The 15,812-nt window shown below is 45.8% G+C and overlaps 1 long non-coding RNA gene across 2 annotated transcripts; it reads right to left on the reverse strand.

The window, feature by feature from the left end:
• Positions 1-8,546: 8,546 nt before the first annotated feature.
• Positions 8,547-11,882, reverse strand: Gm40270. Of its 2 annotated transcripts, none has more exons than XR_872492.2 (3): positions 11,547-11,882; positions 10,071-11,223; positions 8,547-8,961 (listed from the first exon to the last, which is right to left on the reverse strand). It is a non-coding gene; the product is annotated as a predicted gene, 40270 (long non-coding RNA). The 2 variants fall into 2 exon arrangements; XR_872491.2 differs by having other exon boundaries at positions 9,208-11,223.
• Positions 11,883-15,812: the final 3,930 nt, after the last annotated feature.

Below are 15,812 nucleotides of genomic sequence, written 5' to 3' on the forward strand. Positions count from 1 at the left end.
TGTGTGTATGTGTGTGTGTGTATGTGTGTCTGTGTCTGTGTGTGTGTGTGTGTGAGAGAGAGAGAGAGAGAGGGATCTGTATGTGTGTGGTCTGTGTGTGTGTGAGTATGTGAGTGTGTGTGTGTGTCTGTATGTATGGTGTGGTGTGTGCGTGTGTGTGTGTGTGTATGTGTATGTATGTATGGTGTGTGGTCTGTGTGTGTGTGTGTGTCTGTGTGTGTCTGTGTGTGTATGGTCTCTGTGTGTATGGTGTGTGTGTGGTCTCTGTGTGTATGTGTGTGTGTATGTGTATGTATGTATGGTGTGTGGTCTGTGTGTGTGTGTGTGTGTGTGTATGTGTGTGTGTGTGTATGGTCTCTGTGTGTATGTGTGTGTGAGAGAGAGAGAGAGAAAGAGATCTGTATGTGTGTGGTCTGTGTGTGTGTGTGTGAGTGTGTGTGTGTGTGTGTGTGTGTGTGTGCACGCACACGAGTGTGCATGTGTTAGCATACTTGGAGCATACTTGGGAATGTCGTTAACCTACTCAGTGAACTCTAGGCCAGTAAGAGACCCCGTTGTCAAAAACAAGGTGGATGACTTTTTGTTTGTGTCTTTGAGACAGGGGTGTGTGTGTGTGTGTGTGTGTGTGTAGCCCCAGTCATTCTGGAACTCTGTTATGTAAACCAGACTGGCCTTAAACTCAGAGATTTGCCTGCCTCTGCCTCTAAAGTTCTAGGATTAAAGATGTTTGCCACCACACCTGTCGAAGTAGATGATTTTTTTTTTTTTTTTTTTTTTTTTTTTTTGGTTTTTTGAGACAGGGTTTCTCTGTATAGCCCTGGCTGTCCTGGAACTCACTTTGTAGACCAGGCTGGCCTTGAACTCAAAAATCTGCCTGCCTCTGCCTCCCGAGTGCTGGGATTAAGAAGTAGATGATTCTTGAGGAATGGCAGCTGAGATCGTGTTCTCTGGTCCTCTGGTCCTCTGGCCATACCACACCCCTACACACACACACTCACACACACACACACATACACACTCTCTCACACACACACTCACACACACACACACACACACACACACACACACACACACAAACACACACTGCTGATGGCTCTACAGCCAGCAACTAAGTATCAACTGTAGGGAATAATTAGAGACACAGAGCAAAGACATATGCATCAAGAGCTTATTACCACATTAAGGTCAGCATTTTAAAAAAACGAAGAGACATTAAATATCAAAACCTTGAGGAACTGTCAACAGATGTGATATGTCCCTTGATGGCCCATTTATTATACAGCCTTAGAAACATCCACGGAGGATGTCAACAAGTGAAATGCCTACACGGATGTAATAGAAGAGCAGGCTAGAAACCAGATCCAGTGAGACTCTAATTTTGTTCTTACTTTTCCAATTTGTAGTTTATTCTCAACATCGTAACGGCAATTCAGGAGCCCCCCAGTCTGTGATGTCTGCACATGTGTTATTGTGTGTGGCCCTTTGGAGTCCACCCCTGGTACTTCTTCCACACTTCCTCCTCCCCACCAACAACTTCAACTCCTAACAACCTTTCACCTGTGCCTCCTCCCAGTTTGCTACCGAATCTTTCCATGTTTCTATGTGATTCCCTCATCCTGAAATATATCACCTCCCACCAATCGCTTGGTTTTGGTCACCTAAAAATGCCCCTTAGCCATTCCAATCATAAATCATGAAACTAAATGAGCCCCTGAACCAGGGCAATGGTGTTAGAGTGTCCCCATCCCACGGCCAGCGTCCTGGTGCCTGAGGAAGCATGACTCTGAGCTTCCCTTCCACTGAGGGACTCTTGGTGAGGCCACAGTAGAGAAGAAAGGGCCCCTTCAGATCCACATCATATCCTTTAGAGCTTTTTCAGAATCCTTTACCAATGGGCAACAGATGCTGCGAGTCACTCTTGGACTTCCACCAGCATGTCCAGGAGAGCTTAGACCACAGCAAGCATGTCTAGAACCATTTCTGGCCCCAGCAAGAGAGAACACACAGGTAAGCTCTGTCTCAAGGGCACAGATGCTCGGCACAGCCATGGGGATACTTTGGTTCCTGGAATTGTCTCTGGAGTTTGGGCAGTTTTCAAATTTCAAGGGCTTCTAAAGGGCTTAGGAAAGGACCACAGTTAATGAGAAAGGAAGAGCCTGACTTCCAGTCAAGCAGACAGGGATCATCTGTCTGGAAGATTCCCTCGGAGACAGTAGAAACAGGTGTCTGCTGCAGTTTGAAGGCCTGGAAGGAGGTGACTCTCAGACAATGGAAACACTTGCCCACCCACACCCCGGAAAGTCTGCCTCAGACAGGTTCCTGCAAGAGCCTGCAAAAATGCTTCCCTCCCTCTACCACCCACTTCCTTTGTAGCCTCCCCAGGATCCTCCCTCAGCCCTCCCTGAAGTCAGGAATGAGAACCTTGCTCTGTGTCTATGTGCCAAGGGCCCTGCTTAAACTCTCTAGCTCGGCAGTCATAACTCCCAAGGAAGCGCATTTTCATTAAACTGTTCCAGCCAGAGTCTCTTTCATTAGAAATTAGTCATTCCAGCCATAAGCGATGAAAAGAGACAAATGAGCTCTAGAACCAGGTCAGTGATATCGGAGTATTTCTACCCACAGCTGCCTGAGCAATTCGCCTCTTCACCTGTAACATTCAGAGTGACCTTTCCTAAGCTAAGTCTCTCTGTCAGTCTCCAGTCAGCTCCCCAGACTAATCCTCATCCAGTTAGCCCATCTGAGCTCTTCTGGCAGCCTCAGATGCACAGCCACATGCCACAAAACAACCCTACTCACTCCCATCTGTTGTCACCAGCCAGGCTGGAAGTGCCATGGGAGCAGGAGCCAGGCCTTAAGCACCCTGTCCTCCTCTCTCTCTCAGATAGACTGTCAACAGACATCTCCAGTTGCTGAGACATAGCATCCAACAAGTCACTCAGCTTTCTAGGAAAAGTCTTGTCTGACTAGAGCCTAGAAGACTCTGAACAGGGAGCTGGAGGGGGGGGGGGGCGGTGGGATGAGTCAGGCTGTGAAGTGCTTGCCTTCAATCCCTGAAAGCCACACAAAACAAGCCAAGCATGGTGGTGCAAATCTGTAATCCCAGCACTCAGGAGGCAGAGACAGGCAGATGGATCCCGAGGAGTCACTGGCCAGCCAGCCTCGCCTACTGGGCAAGATCCAAGGCAGTGAGAGAGCCTCTCTCAAGTAAAACCAAACTGTACATCATCTGAGGAAAGATAGCTAAAGTTGTCCTCTCTCCACCACGCATGCACGCACATGCACGTGCACGCACACGCACGCGCACACGCACATGCACACGCACACACACACACACACACACACACACACACACACACACACACACACATCGTACTCTCCAAAAATACAAGTTAATGACTCCTTAGCTACAGTTTCAGAATTTAAACATGTCAAGGTTGGAGGCATGAGCAGAAAAGCGAAGCACACTTGGCAACAAGACCCGATTCGAGCTACAGTCACTTATAAAACACTGGCAGTGCTTAATCTGTGCAAACATTAGGTTTCACTTTGCAGAGTTGTATGTTTGGCTGCAAAAATATTAAGGTATTAATTACAAGATGCTCCAGGGATCCTGCTGGGGGTGTTACATAATCAATGTGCAGCAAGTGAATATTTCTTTTTCTAAAATACAAATGCTTCTAAATTCTGAAGCCATCTGGCTGGAGTGGCTTTCCATAAGGGAATACAGAGATGTGCCTAGAATGTGCCTGAGGTGTCATAAGGTCCAGTATGTGATGGGTTGTATTATGAATTCTCTCTCTCTCTCTCTCTCTCTCTCTCTCTCTCTCTCTCTCTCTCTCCCCCTCCCTCCTCTGTGTCTGTCTGTCCGTCTGTGTCTGTGTCTGTGTCTGTCTCTCTGTCTCTCTCTCTCTCTCCCTCCTCTGTGTCTGTGTCTGTCTGTCTATCTGTCTGTCTGTCTGTCTGTCTCTCTCTCTCCCTCCTCTGTGTCTGTCTGTCCGTCTGTGTCTGTGTCTGTCTCTGTCTCTCTGTCTCTCTCTCTCCCTCCTCTGTGTCTGTGTCTGTCTGTCTGTCTGTCTGTCTCTCTCTCTCTCTCTCTCTCTCTCTCTCTCTCTCTCTCACACACACACACACACACACACACACACACACACGAGTATATATTCCTGTCCTTTCCAGTGGGTTTTGAGTAGCTTCTGAAGGATATTCTTTGCTCCATTGGCCAAGCATAGGTAGAGTGTGCCAGTTTTTCATCACTGTGAGAAAACTGTCTGAGCAAAGCTGCTTCAGGGAAGAGACCGATGCATTTTGGCTCATGGTTTTAGAGCATTTAGTTTGCCTTGAAGGGGGTGTAAAGAGCTAACAGCTCATGGTGGGTTGGACACAGAGATAGACAGGAGAGGCCTGGAACAAGATACATCCCAGTGAACTATTTCCCCAGCTGAGCCTCACCTCCTAAAGCTTCTAAATTCTACCACAACGTCCTTGGGCCATCAGCCTGTGACACTGCATAGCCAACATTCCAGGCAGACACAGTTCTATGGTTCAGATCCATTCTATGCCTCAATAGACAGACAGACAGACTGACTGACTGACAGACAGACAGACAGACAGACAGACACATAATACTCAGGGGCATGCAACAAACAGAAAAGGGTAATTTCATAAACTATGTATGGACCCATGTTCACAGTAATAGTATTAGAAGTCTTTACTGCAGGTAAAAATGTAGAACAGCTGTTAAGCCCATCAGTGGAGAAAATGGGTAGTCAAATCGTATAAACACAAGAGAAAATTAACCAGCTATGAAGAATGGAGTACTGATAGCTACTACAGCATAAATGCATCTTGAAAATTAATGCTGAGTAAAGGAAATCAGACATGAAACTCACTCACAATTCATGTTTCCATTAAATGAAACCTTAAAGCTGGAGAAATCCAAAGAGATGGATCTCAGATCAGTAATGAATGTTAGAAGGTAAAGGAGGAAACAGAGACCAACCATGTAGCAATGGTGAGGCCCCTTTGTGAGGATGAAGACATTTAGTTCCAGCTAAATGGGGGTTGTGGTTCTAAACAGTGCCCTGCACAAAAGTCAAAGATACGTTTGCTTTTCTGCAGTGACTATCACATCACACCAGTGTCTCTTTAACCGTAAAAGGGAACTGGGGAAATATAGTCGCCAGTTCCGGGACCTCACGATACTCTCTACAAGTGACCAAGAATGGTCATAGGCAGCCAGGAAGGACCAAAGGTGACTGGAATGGCTAGCTATCTCCTCTGCCTGTAAAACCTAGACTACAAGTCTAAGGTCAGGTAATCCGATCATTGTCCCATGAGGCAAGATGTCGGAAAGTTGGACACAGCAGTTTTCATGGCCCACCTACCACTTCCACAGAGGTCGGTGTTAATTGTCCAGTACTGAGACGGTCCTGAAAAGTTTATTTGCAGCACGGCTGGATCTGGCATCTGCTGTGGTCATTAGGGTCGAGGAATGCTGAGGCGATACAGCAGTGTCCTTGGGAACACCAGAGAGTCCCTGATGTCCCTGAAGTTCTGAGTTATGCTAACACTGGAGACACCATGCCAGGCAATGACAGTATGGCTGGAGAACCCAGCCTAGGCAGAAGTGCCAAAGAGCAGGTGGGAGAAGATAAGTCGGTAGATATAATGGGGATTCTTTGTGCTTAAAACTTTGTATTACTATTCAAGGACAAAGAACTGGCCATTTGAGCCTGCATCGTTCCAGGAGAAAGATATCAGATTTGTAACAGGGTCAGCCACAAAGGAGAATTTGGCGTTTGGCAACCTGAAATGAACTATCCTAGAAGTCAGACTTAAGGGCCAAGGGATCAGAAAAGCAAAGAAGAAAGTCAGAAATAGATAACTGGAAAAACTATAGCCTCTTCTTTGACCTTAAAATAGATTCTGTGAATGTACACATGTTCATATGGGTGGCTCATTCTTGGGTTGTCATGCCTCAGGACCACTATCCATCCAACCTTAGCCTGTTTTGAGATAGTCTCTTACTTTTTAACCTGAATTTCTGATTCCTCTAGGTTGGCAAGGAGCCCCTGAGATCTATCTTGCTCTGCCTCCCCAGTACAGGGATTAAGAGCACAAGCAACTACCATGCCCATTTAATTTTGGGGCATTCCTGGGGAACACACTCAAGTCTTCATGTTTGCCCTGCAAGCACTTTACCCATCTCTCTCTCTCTCCCTACCATTAGCAGGAAGAAGAGAGATCTCATTGTATGCATAAAGGTGAGCTGGTGCCCTCAATGACATGCCAGTCACTGTCTTCGGAAGACTCAGCTAAGTCAGTCCAGCGGCTGCCACAGGAGTATCCTTCCACACCTGCAGGGAATGTGGAAAACAGCTCGAGGGGCACCTAGAGAAGCTTTGAAGAAAGGCTCCCATCTGCAGAGAAGCATAAAGCTGTTTTCACAGGGTCTGAGTGATGGAGAGAGGAAAGAGTGGGAGATCTTACTATTAAAAAACCAAAAAACAAAAAAACCTATAAAACCAAAAACCTAGCCTGGCAGTGAGCCTGGCTCACCTCACAATCAATTCTTCTTCCGCTGTGTCTACTTTGAAGATCCAGAACAAATACAAGACGTTTCTATGTTTCTCTATAAGAAAAATACCTTTTAATTTGGTCTCTTTCAGTGTTTTTGTTGTTATTGTTTTGTTTTTTTTTTTTTTTTTTTCTGTTAAGGGATTATACAATGGCTCGATTGAAAACAAGATAGGCTGTGTACGAACTCAGTGCAGTGGAAGATATGCTGGCTTATCTCATCAGCTAAGTGCTTCTGCATCACTCAGTCGTAAACAGTATATTCTACATAGGTTTGTTACTGTTTGCTTCAAGAATTCAGAAACAGAGTGTAAGCTCTTACTATGTATCATGTTTCCCATAACATCAACTGGAATAGGCTTTTGATATAAGATGTGTTGTTAGTGGAAGCATTCGAAAGTCAAGGTGAATAGCTGTAGAGCGAGAACTCAGTCTCAACTGCTAAGGAGACTAATACTTTTCCCCATTAGAAAGTTTGCCTTACACAAAAAGGCCAGAGAGCATGTGGGACAGAGCAGAAGTTTAGGAAACCTGTTGTCAATGGCCGCCGTGAGTGAACAGTATGTCCTGAATGGCTTGAGCTACTGGGATTTGAGAACTGTCAGTCTCTCCCACAAGGCAATGTCAAAACCAGAATTCTAAAGGATAGAAAGATGGCCGAGTGGACATGAGCTGTAATCACTGCTGGGCACTGTTCTAAGAGCCCATGAATATAACCTCCAAGTGTTGGTGAAGAGGTCCCAATCGCTGCATGTTAGACAGGAAACATCCAAGGTGCAGACAGCCCCCTGATGTTCTGTCTGCAGTGTTTGCAGGCTTAGGCTCCAAGGCCCATGAAGGCAGCCTGCTCAGCACATCCTCCCTCCTGTATGCACGTTCTCCTTCACTGAGCTCTCTATCACCCCATCTTTCTCTATCCTCACCGGAGTTCCTAGATATTCATACCTTCATCCTAGGAAGCCAAGCTCAGAGAAGCTCCGTGACTGCCCTGCTGGAAGAGTGCAATGGGAGGGACATTGGTCACCATGGTGTCTTATTCATAACTCACTGTCTTTCCCACCAGTGAAAGCACTCATGGTCTCAGGGGATTCTGACACTGAATTCATGAGAGGGGAAACTAGGGACGGATGAAGCAGCTGCTGGAAGGTTTCTCTCCTCCGTGTAGAAGAGAGAGACATACATGCTAAGCAAAGGTCCCTTCAGAGCAAAACTTAGTATGCCATGCTCTTGGCTCATGCTCCAAGGTCTAGGAACTCGAGTGACAGAAACCTCCTCCACTTCAGGTTGCTCAGAGTTCTTTCCACTGCGGACTTAAGCTCAGAGAGGCAAGCAGAGCCTGAGAGCAAGAAGTGGGAGCAAGTAAAATAGAGAGGAAGCAGGGAAAGGGAAAGGAGCTCGGAAAGGTGAGGCACAGAAGGACAATCTGTTAAAACTCCAGAGGGGTGGCCCAGCTGCTCACACCTGTAATCACAGCTACCCAGGAAGGGGAGGGAAGCAGGTCACAAGTTCAAGGCCCACCTGGGTAACTGAGCAGGACTGTCTCAAAATAAAAGTTTAAACAGTTAGGTTGTAGCATAGTGATGCAGAGCTGGCCTGGCATGTGTAAGACCCTGGGTTCAGTCCTCCCCTTGCCTCCTCCCCATCAAAAGGGCTGGCATTATTTGGCATATTACTCCCTCTGGATACTGGTTTAGAGGGAAGGATGACTTTCAAATTCGTCACACACATTCTTCCTCTGAAATCCCATGTCTGGATTCAGTACCTCCCGTGCTTACTTTTAAGAAGGTAGAAGGTTGGCAAACCATTGGAGCAGCTGAAGAAAAGGTTGCCATTGCTAAACCTTATCCAACTGAACAGAACCGCAAATTTTGGGGAGAATTTCAAAAGGTGATGTGGGGTAATGTAAATACTAGGTGGATTTTAAGGTACTGATTTTATCCAAATAAAGGGGAAATAATGAAAATATTTCGTGTTTGAAAAAAAAGTGCATTTACAGTTTGAACACTGTGGCAATATTGCTTTACTCTACATCCCCCACCCCCACCCCTGAGAAACCAGACTTGGCACGCTTCATTCACACGGAATTCTTGCTAGGGTTATGCACTGTGAAGATGTAGAGAAGGCATTAAGTAAGCTGCTGGCTGCGTCTTACAAGCAACAGAGTACTGGGAGCAGTGGTCCTCAGCCTTCCTAATGCTGACCCTTTACTGCAGTTTCTCATGCCGTGCTGACCCCAGCCGTAACATTATTTGTTAGCTGGTCGGTGGTGGTACACATCTTTAATCTCAGCACTCAGGAGGCAGAAGCAAGCAGATCTCAGAGTTCAAAGGCAGCCTGGTCTATAGAGTTCCAGGACACCCAGGGTTGTTACACAGAGACATCTGCCTAAAAAAAAAAAAAAAAAAATTGTTGTTATTGCTTCTTCATAACTGTAATTTTGCTAGTTATGAAGTATAATGTAAACACGTGGCATGCAAAATATCTGGTATTCGACCTCCAAAGGGACTGTAACCTACAGGTTGAGAACCACTAGGTTAGAGCTTTTTGAGAGAGAAACAAAATTTGAAGCAGCAATTGTTCCCAGAATATCAGTAGATTGTATTGGATTCGAACTCAGAGCCATCAACTTACAGTCTAAAGGCCTTTAGGCACATTTCTCAAGTGAGTGTTGAGTGTCCAAGGGTGTGGTTTGGGATGAAATAGGATAGTGTATGTTTAAGAAGAGACATTGGTGCAGTGCTTGTTAAGGAGTGAACGAAGCCCCAAGTTCCATCCTCCACACCACACCACCATCAGCAACAAGAAGAATCACCATCTCAGGAAAACAGTTCTTTCCTAAGTCTTGCCAACTGCTAGCAGGATCCAAAGTCTTCCTTTCATTGAAGCAAAACAAAAAAGGCAGCAAGCATTACAGAAGGTGAATTTTGCTGTTCAAACACGCCCTGCCCAAGGCCTTGTTTGTCCCGTGTGTTTGGGCCATGGATGGGTACTCGGCAAGCCCAAGCTTTTGGCATTTCTATTTGAGAATGTGGGGTGAGTTTATTGGGTTAAAACCGGCTTTGTTTGGGTTTGCACCGCCCTTGTTCCCCGGGAGCCCCACATGGGGCGCCAACATGGCCTGGAAGAGGGGCATGTCAAGTGCCCCCCACCTCGCATTGTTGTTGCGCAGTGAACTGGAGTCTTGGAGGGGAAGGGGGAAAAAAGGAATTCCTCACTTCCATCCTGACTGGGATTCTCCTTTTCTTCAGCTGCTCCAAGCTGCAGTAATCCGTATTCTCGGGCTCTCTGTCATTGTAGTCTTATCTGCGCCTGCTTCTTCCAATGGCGCTTCTTGGGAGCTCTTTCACAGAAAAGGGGTGGGGGAGGCGGCTCCATAATGGCCGGCGTGGCCCCTTTCTTCTCTCTCTCCCTCTCTCTTTCTCTCACTCTTTTCTTAAGCTTTCCGAGGGAGCCGGGCTATTTAATCTTCCTGAGCTGTTCAAGATGTCACTTACCTCTGATGGTGGGGACAAAGGAAATACTTCCACAGTGAATGCCGGGCAGAGCTGAATGCCTCAGGCTGCTTTGAAGAGGGTTCTTGGAAGTCTGTTTCAGAGAGTGGCCTGAGCGCCGATCTTTTTGTGCCGTGGCCTGCGAGCCTCCCAGCCAGCTTCACCAGAGGCATTTAGCATAAAGGACAGTGAAGGGCTTTGTCGTCAGCACCCAGTCCAAATCCCAGCTCAGGTTTGGGCAAATCAACCACTTAATTGTCCTGAGCCTCAGTTTCCCCCTCTGTGAAGATGAGGGAATGGTGGCATCCAATTCCATCTCTGTAAAGTACAACTGTGAACAGTTCCCATGTGAGCTTCTTGGAAGGTACGCACGCCCTCTAGTTCTCTCCCTGGAAGTATACCGTGTAATGAAGTGATTGATTATGTAAGTTCCTGGCAACGAGTGGGCTATCCTGTGGAATTTTGGTAAGGAGTCCGAAGTTTCATTAATGGATGGATGAGTGTTGGAGTCAAAGGCTCACAACCTTTGTCACCTTTGACCTCTCTCCCACATCGAATGTGTCACTGAGCCTTGTTGGGTCTGCATGGGACAAGCCCGTGTACCACTGCACCAGTCCAATCAGGCCAGAGTCTCAGGAGCTCTCTTCAGTGAACAGATGAGAAGGTAGCCCCCAACTCCAGGATAGCTGCTTCCCATTCCCTACAGGGTGAAAGGCGGATCTTTACCTCAGTGTGAAGGGCTTTGAAGAGCTGCTCATTTCTCCAGCCTCTCACCTCCCCTTCCACAAACCCTGCACTTCAGCCAGGAGGCCCCCGTGCCCACAATGTCCGAACCTTTGTGCATTTTCTACAGCATAGAACAAGGTCTTTCCTTCCCACCGGTGGGCACATAAACATTACCATCTTTCCATGCCCAGTTCGTCCTTGTGCCACATCCTTTCCTTCTGTCATGTGATTCCTCTCAACAAACAGCTTCCTCATTGCTCCCTGAGGAAGAGACTTAAGTCTCTGAGGTGTAAGTGCCACTGTACCTCCCCTTGAAGTGAACATCGTACATTGGGTGTCTGCATTCCTCTTCTTGCTTACAGACGCCCCCATCCAACTCTCTGAAGCAGTCTGAGGTGCCTGCTCAGACCTACACATCCTGATGCACTAGCTGTGAAGACAAATTCAAACTCTGTAAGATACTGAACTGCAGAATAAAACACTTCCTAGCTACTGTGTACTTCGGAATTGCATGTCACGCCCTTTTGCAAGAAGCAGGCCCTGTTCCCATTCTTCAGGTGTCAAAACAGAGCCAGACAGATGAGCCCAAGCCATGACAAGAGAATCTAATGTATTTCCCACCTTCAAAACAATTCCATACCTAAAATCAAATAAGGAGACTTTGCTGTAACTGAAATAATTTTTATTGCTAGGGGACAATACCCGTCTAGGTAAATGCCCCCAGTCTGAGGACCGCCCCAATCCTGCACTAACCTGGGTGGCGGGCAGCTTCCACTCTGTATATGAAATACACATCACACACCTTCTCCGCGGCCCTGCGTGCAGCCAGGGCCAGCAGACCCTTCCCGAGCCTTGTACAACTTTTCATTTCCCATATCAATCATGAGAACAAGTTGAAGTTCAGATAAAGGCAGCTTGGTTTCCCCTAATTGTTCAGGATTTAGACTGACTGTTTGCACTGCAGACTGCGGCCACTGGGTTCCCGGCGGGGGGCTGTGGCCAGCTCTTTCTCTAACAAACCCGTGTTCATGCGTCCATTCAGATCCATCACCCTGAGATAAACTGTGAATATTGCCCTTTGTCGCCGCTGCATTCTTGCCGGCAGTGTGGGGGCACTATTTACGGATTTAAAGGGTCATTTGCACAAGTCTTTTGTCAGCAGCCTGGGCCGCAGAATGGTGAAGCGAGGGCTACCTCTCCTTTCTGGGTTACTGCCCCAGCTCTCTCTGAGCAGAATGGACACGCCTGCCCTGGACTTAGCATGAAGAATGTCATTTCGAAAATTACATTTTTTAAATGACCTGTCTGCTTCCATGGCCAGGGGAGGGTCACCAGTTCACACAGGGCAGGATTTAGGTGTTGCCCCTACCTCTTCTATCAGGAGCCTTTGGAAAACGCACAGAGTTAAATGTGGCAAACCACATAGAAGGGCATCGTAACTATGCCCTGGAGTGAGTACTTCGTGCTGTGGGCTCTCTGCTCCGCCCTTCTGCGGCTTCTTGCTTTTAGATTAATCTCGCTAGTCTTATTTTGCAGAGAATGAAACTGAGACTGTGAGAGTTGGGGGTCACACAACAAGAAAGATGCAGAGTGGAACTTCCAATCTAGGGCTTTCTGATTCCAATCTGGGAGCTTGCACCATCCCCTGCTATTTCTTAAGTTTTCCATCGGAGGATCCAGGGCTTCTAAATAAAGCAGTAGGATTTGAACCAGAAACAATGCAACCAGGAGATGCGTGTGGCCAGCTTGCAGAGAACATAAGCGTGCTATTGTCTCTGTGACTCCCGCAGCTCTGGGACCTCCCTCAGAAGCCCCCTCCTCCTCTGGGATCTCACTCCGTTTTCACTGCCCGGGAGAGCTGTGGAAAGGCATCCTGTCCCCTTTGTGGTGAGTCCTAATTACAAGCTCCGTCTGCCTCCCCCCTAGAGTGTAGGCCCCCTGAGGACGGGCTTGAGCTTCCCTCTCTGGGTTTCCAGTGGCGAGCTTCAACCCCAGATCACATACACATCATGAACGCACGTTGGAGATGAATGAGTGAATGGCTTTTGTGCAATATGGGGGCTACATTTCCTGGAACTTTCACAGGGAAAAATAGTATTGGGCATGGGTCGTCACAGATCATACAGCTCTGCTGGAGAAGATGGGAGCAAAGAAAGAGGTCCAGACCATTCTTTGAGTCTCTGGGCTTATTTGTAAAAGGTGGAAGGAGAAAACAAAATTGAAAAAAAAAAAAAGAAAGAAAAGAAAAAATATGTATTTTTACCCAGAGGCGCAGGAAGTGCTAATGTAACTTACAGTAAACTTGCTTTTACATCCTTTGTGAAATTCCCAAACTTTCTCTTACTCAACAGTGCAGCTTGAACCACACAGCTATCTCTGCTTCCTAACAGTGACTGAAAGGAGAGGTAAAAGTGTAAAAGGTGAAGTGAAGAAGTGTGGTCTTGGAGCTGGAAGACACAAAGGGCAAGCCGTTTGCTTTTTTAATCTGAACCACAGAAATTTTATCTGTGACACTGTGATTAGAGAATTGCTGTACTTTCAAGTGTGTGAGTCTGTAGTGTGTGTCTCGTATGTATACAGTATGTGTGTATGGACTGTCTGGGGGTAATATGTTGTGTATGTGTAGTGTGTATAGTGTGTGTTTGTAGTATGTATGTATGTGTAGCATGTATGTAGTAGTATATGTGGGTAGTATATGTGATAAGTATGTGTAACATAAAGGTGGGTAGTGTGTATGAATAGTGGGTATATAGAGTCTATATGTAGTGTGCTGTATCTTCCAAGTCCCAGAGAAGTTGAAAATGAATAATACTGTGTGAGATTGCACAAAGGAGAAATGTATTCAATGCTAACGAGATGCGAAGGACATTTTTAGGATCCCATTATTGCTTCTGGACAAAGGTTAAGAGTTCATGCTATTCTTAAAGGTTGTTCTCCCTTTGCTTTGCAGATCCCTGTGGCCTAAAACAGTGACTGTTTTACAGTACATGGGAAATGCATCCATTTTCAAGACTACGCTGAACCTGAAATATAGACTCAGTTCTATACAAAAGAATGTTGATTGAGAAAACTGTTAAGTAGGCAAGAGTGCTCAGCGCACAAGTGTGAAGATGTGAGTTCACATCCCAGCGTTTTCCATAAATTTTACATAAATGCTGGGATTGACTTCACATATGCTGCAATCTCAGTATTGCAGAGGGGTTAAAGACAGGAGGGTCAGTGGAGCTTGCTGGCCACCAGCCTAGCTCCAAGGTCAGGAGATACCCTATACCTGACATGGACAGTGATAGAACCAGATGCTCACTGCTCACTGTTAGCCTCCACATCCCACCTTTACGGAAAAATTAATATATCTGTTCTCTCCCGATTGCAAACACATATGAAAGGCTCTCTGACTGTACCTTCCCCATTCCCTTTCCTACCTTAGCCTGTCCCACCTGAACCCCTTTTCTTTCCAACAAGTCCCCTTCCTACTTCATATTTTATTTTTGTTTTGTTTCCTTTTGTGACCCACTGCCTTTAATTAGGGCTGCCTCCTTGAGCATGGGTAGTGAGCTGTTTACTTAAGCAAGAGCAACTTACTAGTGGCTAGCACTGAAGTCTCTATCCATTTCCCCCAGTAAACCATTAACTATAGCTCTTCTCTCATGTCAGCTCCTCCCCAATCAGTGGTGAAATGTTAATGGGCCCAGACATGTGAAGGTAATGTACATGTAGCCACTGACACTGTGGGCCCATGGGTACAACGGGCATGTCATGTCCAGAAGACAGCGTTGACATCATTCCTTCCCATCTTCCAGATCTTACATCCTGTTTACATCCGTGTATCCTAACCTCTGGAGTGGAGGGATAGAGATGCCCCATTTAGGACTCAACAACACTCCCAATAAATGTCTCAACAGTCACTTACTCTCAGCACTTTGAATAGCCATGAGTCTCTTCATTTACTGTTATCACTGCAAACATAAGCTCCCGTAACTAAAACTAATAGCAACACTGATCTATGGATATTAACATAAATATTCAGAAGGTATGTAGTTTGATAATGTATCCACATAACAAAACAATAGGTTTTCCCCATAGAGCCTATGACCACCCCAGACACGGGCTTTTGATCACATTTTATAATTCCAGGATTGAATTCTTCCCTGTGGAGCAGGCCTCAAGTTCATTCATTCATCACATCAAAACAGTGAAGCCACTATTGTGACTATGGGCACATCTTACCTGGTAAGTTGGTGCTCTAGTTCCCAGAGTTTCCAGAAAGATCTCTAATAATTTTTCTCTCCCATCAACCTACATAGAAGTTTCTTGGATTAGATTACATAACCTTGTTTGTAAAGAATTTCATATATATATATATATATATATATATATATATATATATATATATATATATATATACATATACACACACATATCACTATGTATGTATAATATAGTATATATGTATGTATATATGCTATGATGCCAATTTTTTAAAAAAGCAGAACACATAAATCCATGGAAAAGAAAGTATCAGGGCTTGAGATGGGGCTCAGAATTAAGAGCAGCTATTGTTCTTGCAAAAGAATTAGGCTTTGTTCCCAGCACCCAGATGGCAGCTCACAAACCTGAAACTCCAAGCCCTCTTCTGATATCTGAGGGTATCATAGACAGACAGACAGACAAAACACGCACACACATTAAATAAAATAAATCTTTTAAAAAATATAAACACATGCCGGGAATGGTGGCGCACGCTTTTAATCCCAGCACTTGGGAGGCAGAGGCAGGCAGATTTCTGAGTTCGAGGCCAGCCTGGTCTACAAAGTGAGTTCCAGGACAGCCAGGGCTATACAGAGAAACCCTGTCTCAAAAAAACAAAACAAACAAACATATATATATATATATATATATATATATGTGTGTGTGTGTGTGTGTGTGTGTGTGTGTGTGTGTGTGTGTGTGTGTGTGTGTATATGTATATACTCATGAACATGTATATATTCATAGAAAAGTTGTTATTGACACTGGTGA

The sequence above is a fragment of the Mus musculus genome, chromosome 12, assembly GCF_000001635.26.
Source record: "Mus musculus strain C57BL/6J chromosome 12, GRCm38.p6 C57BL/6J".
NCBI lineage: Eukaryota > Metazoa > Chordata > Mammalia > Rodentia > Muridae > Mus > Mus musculus.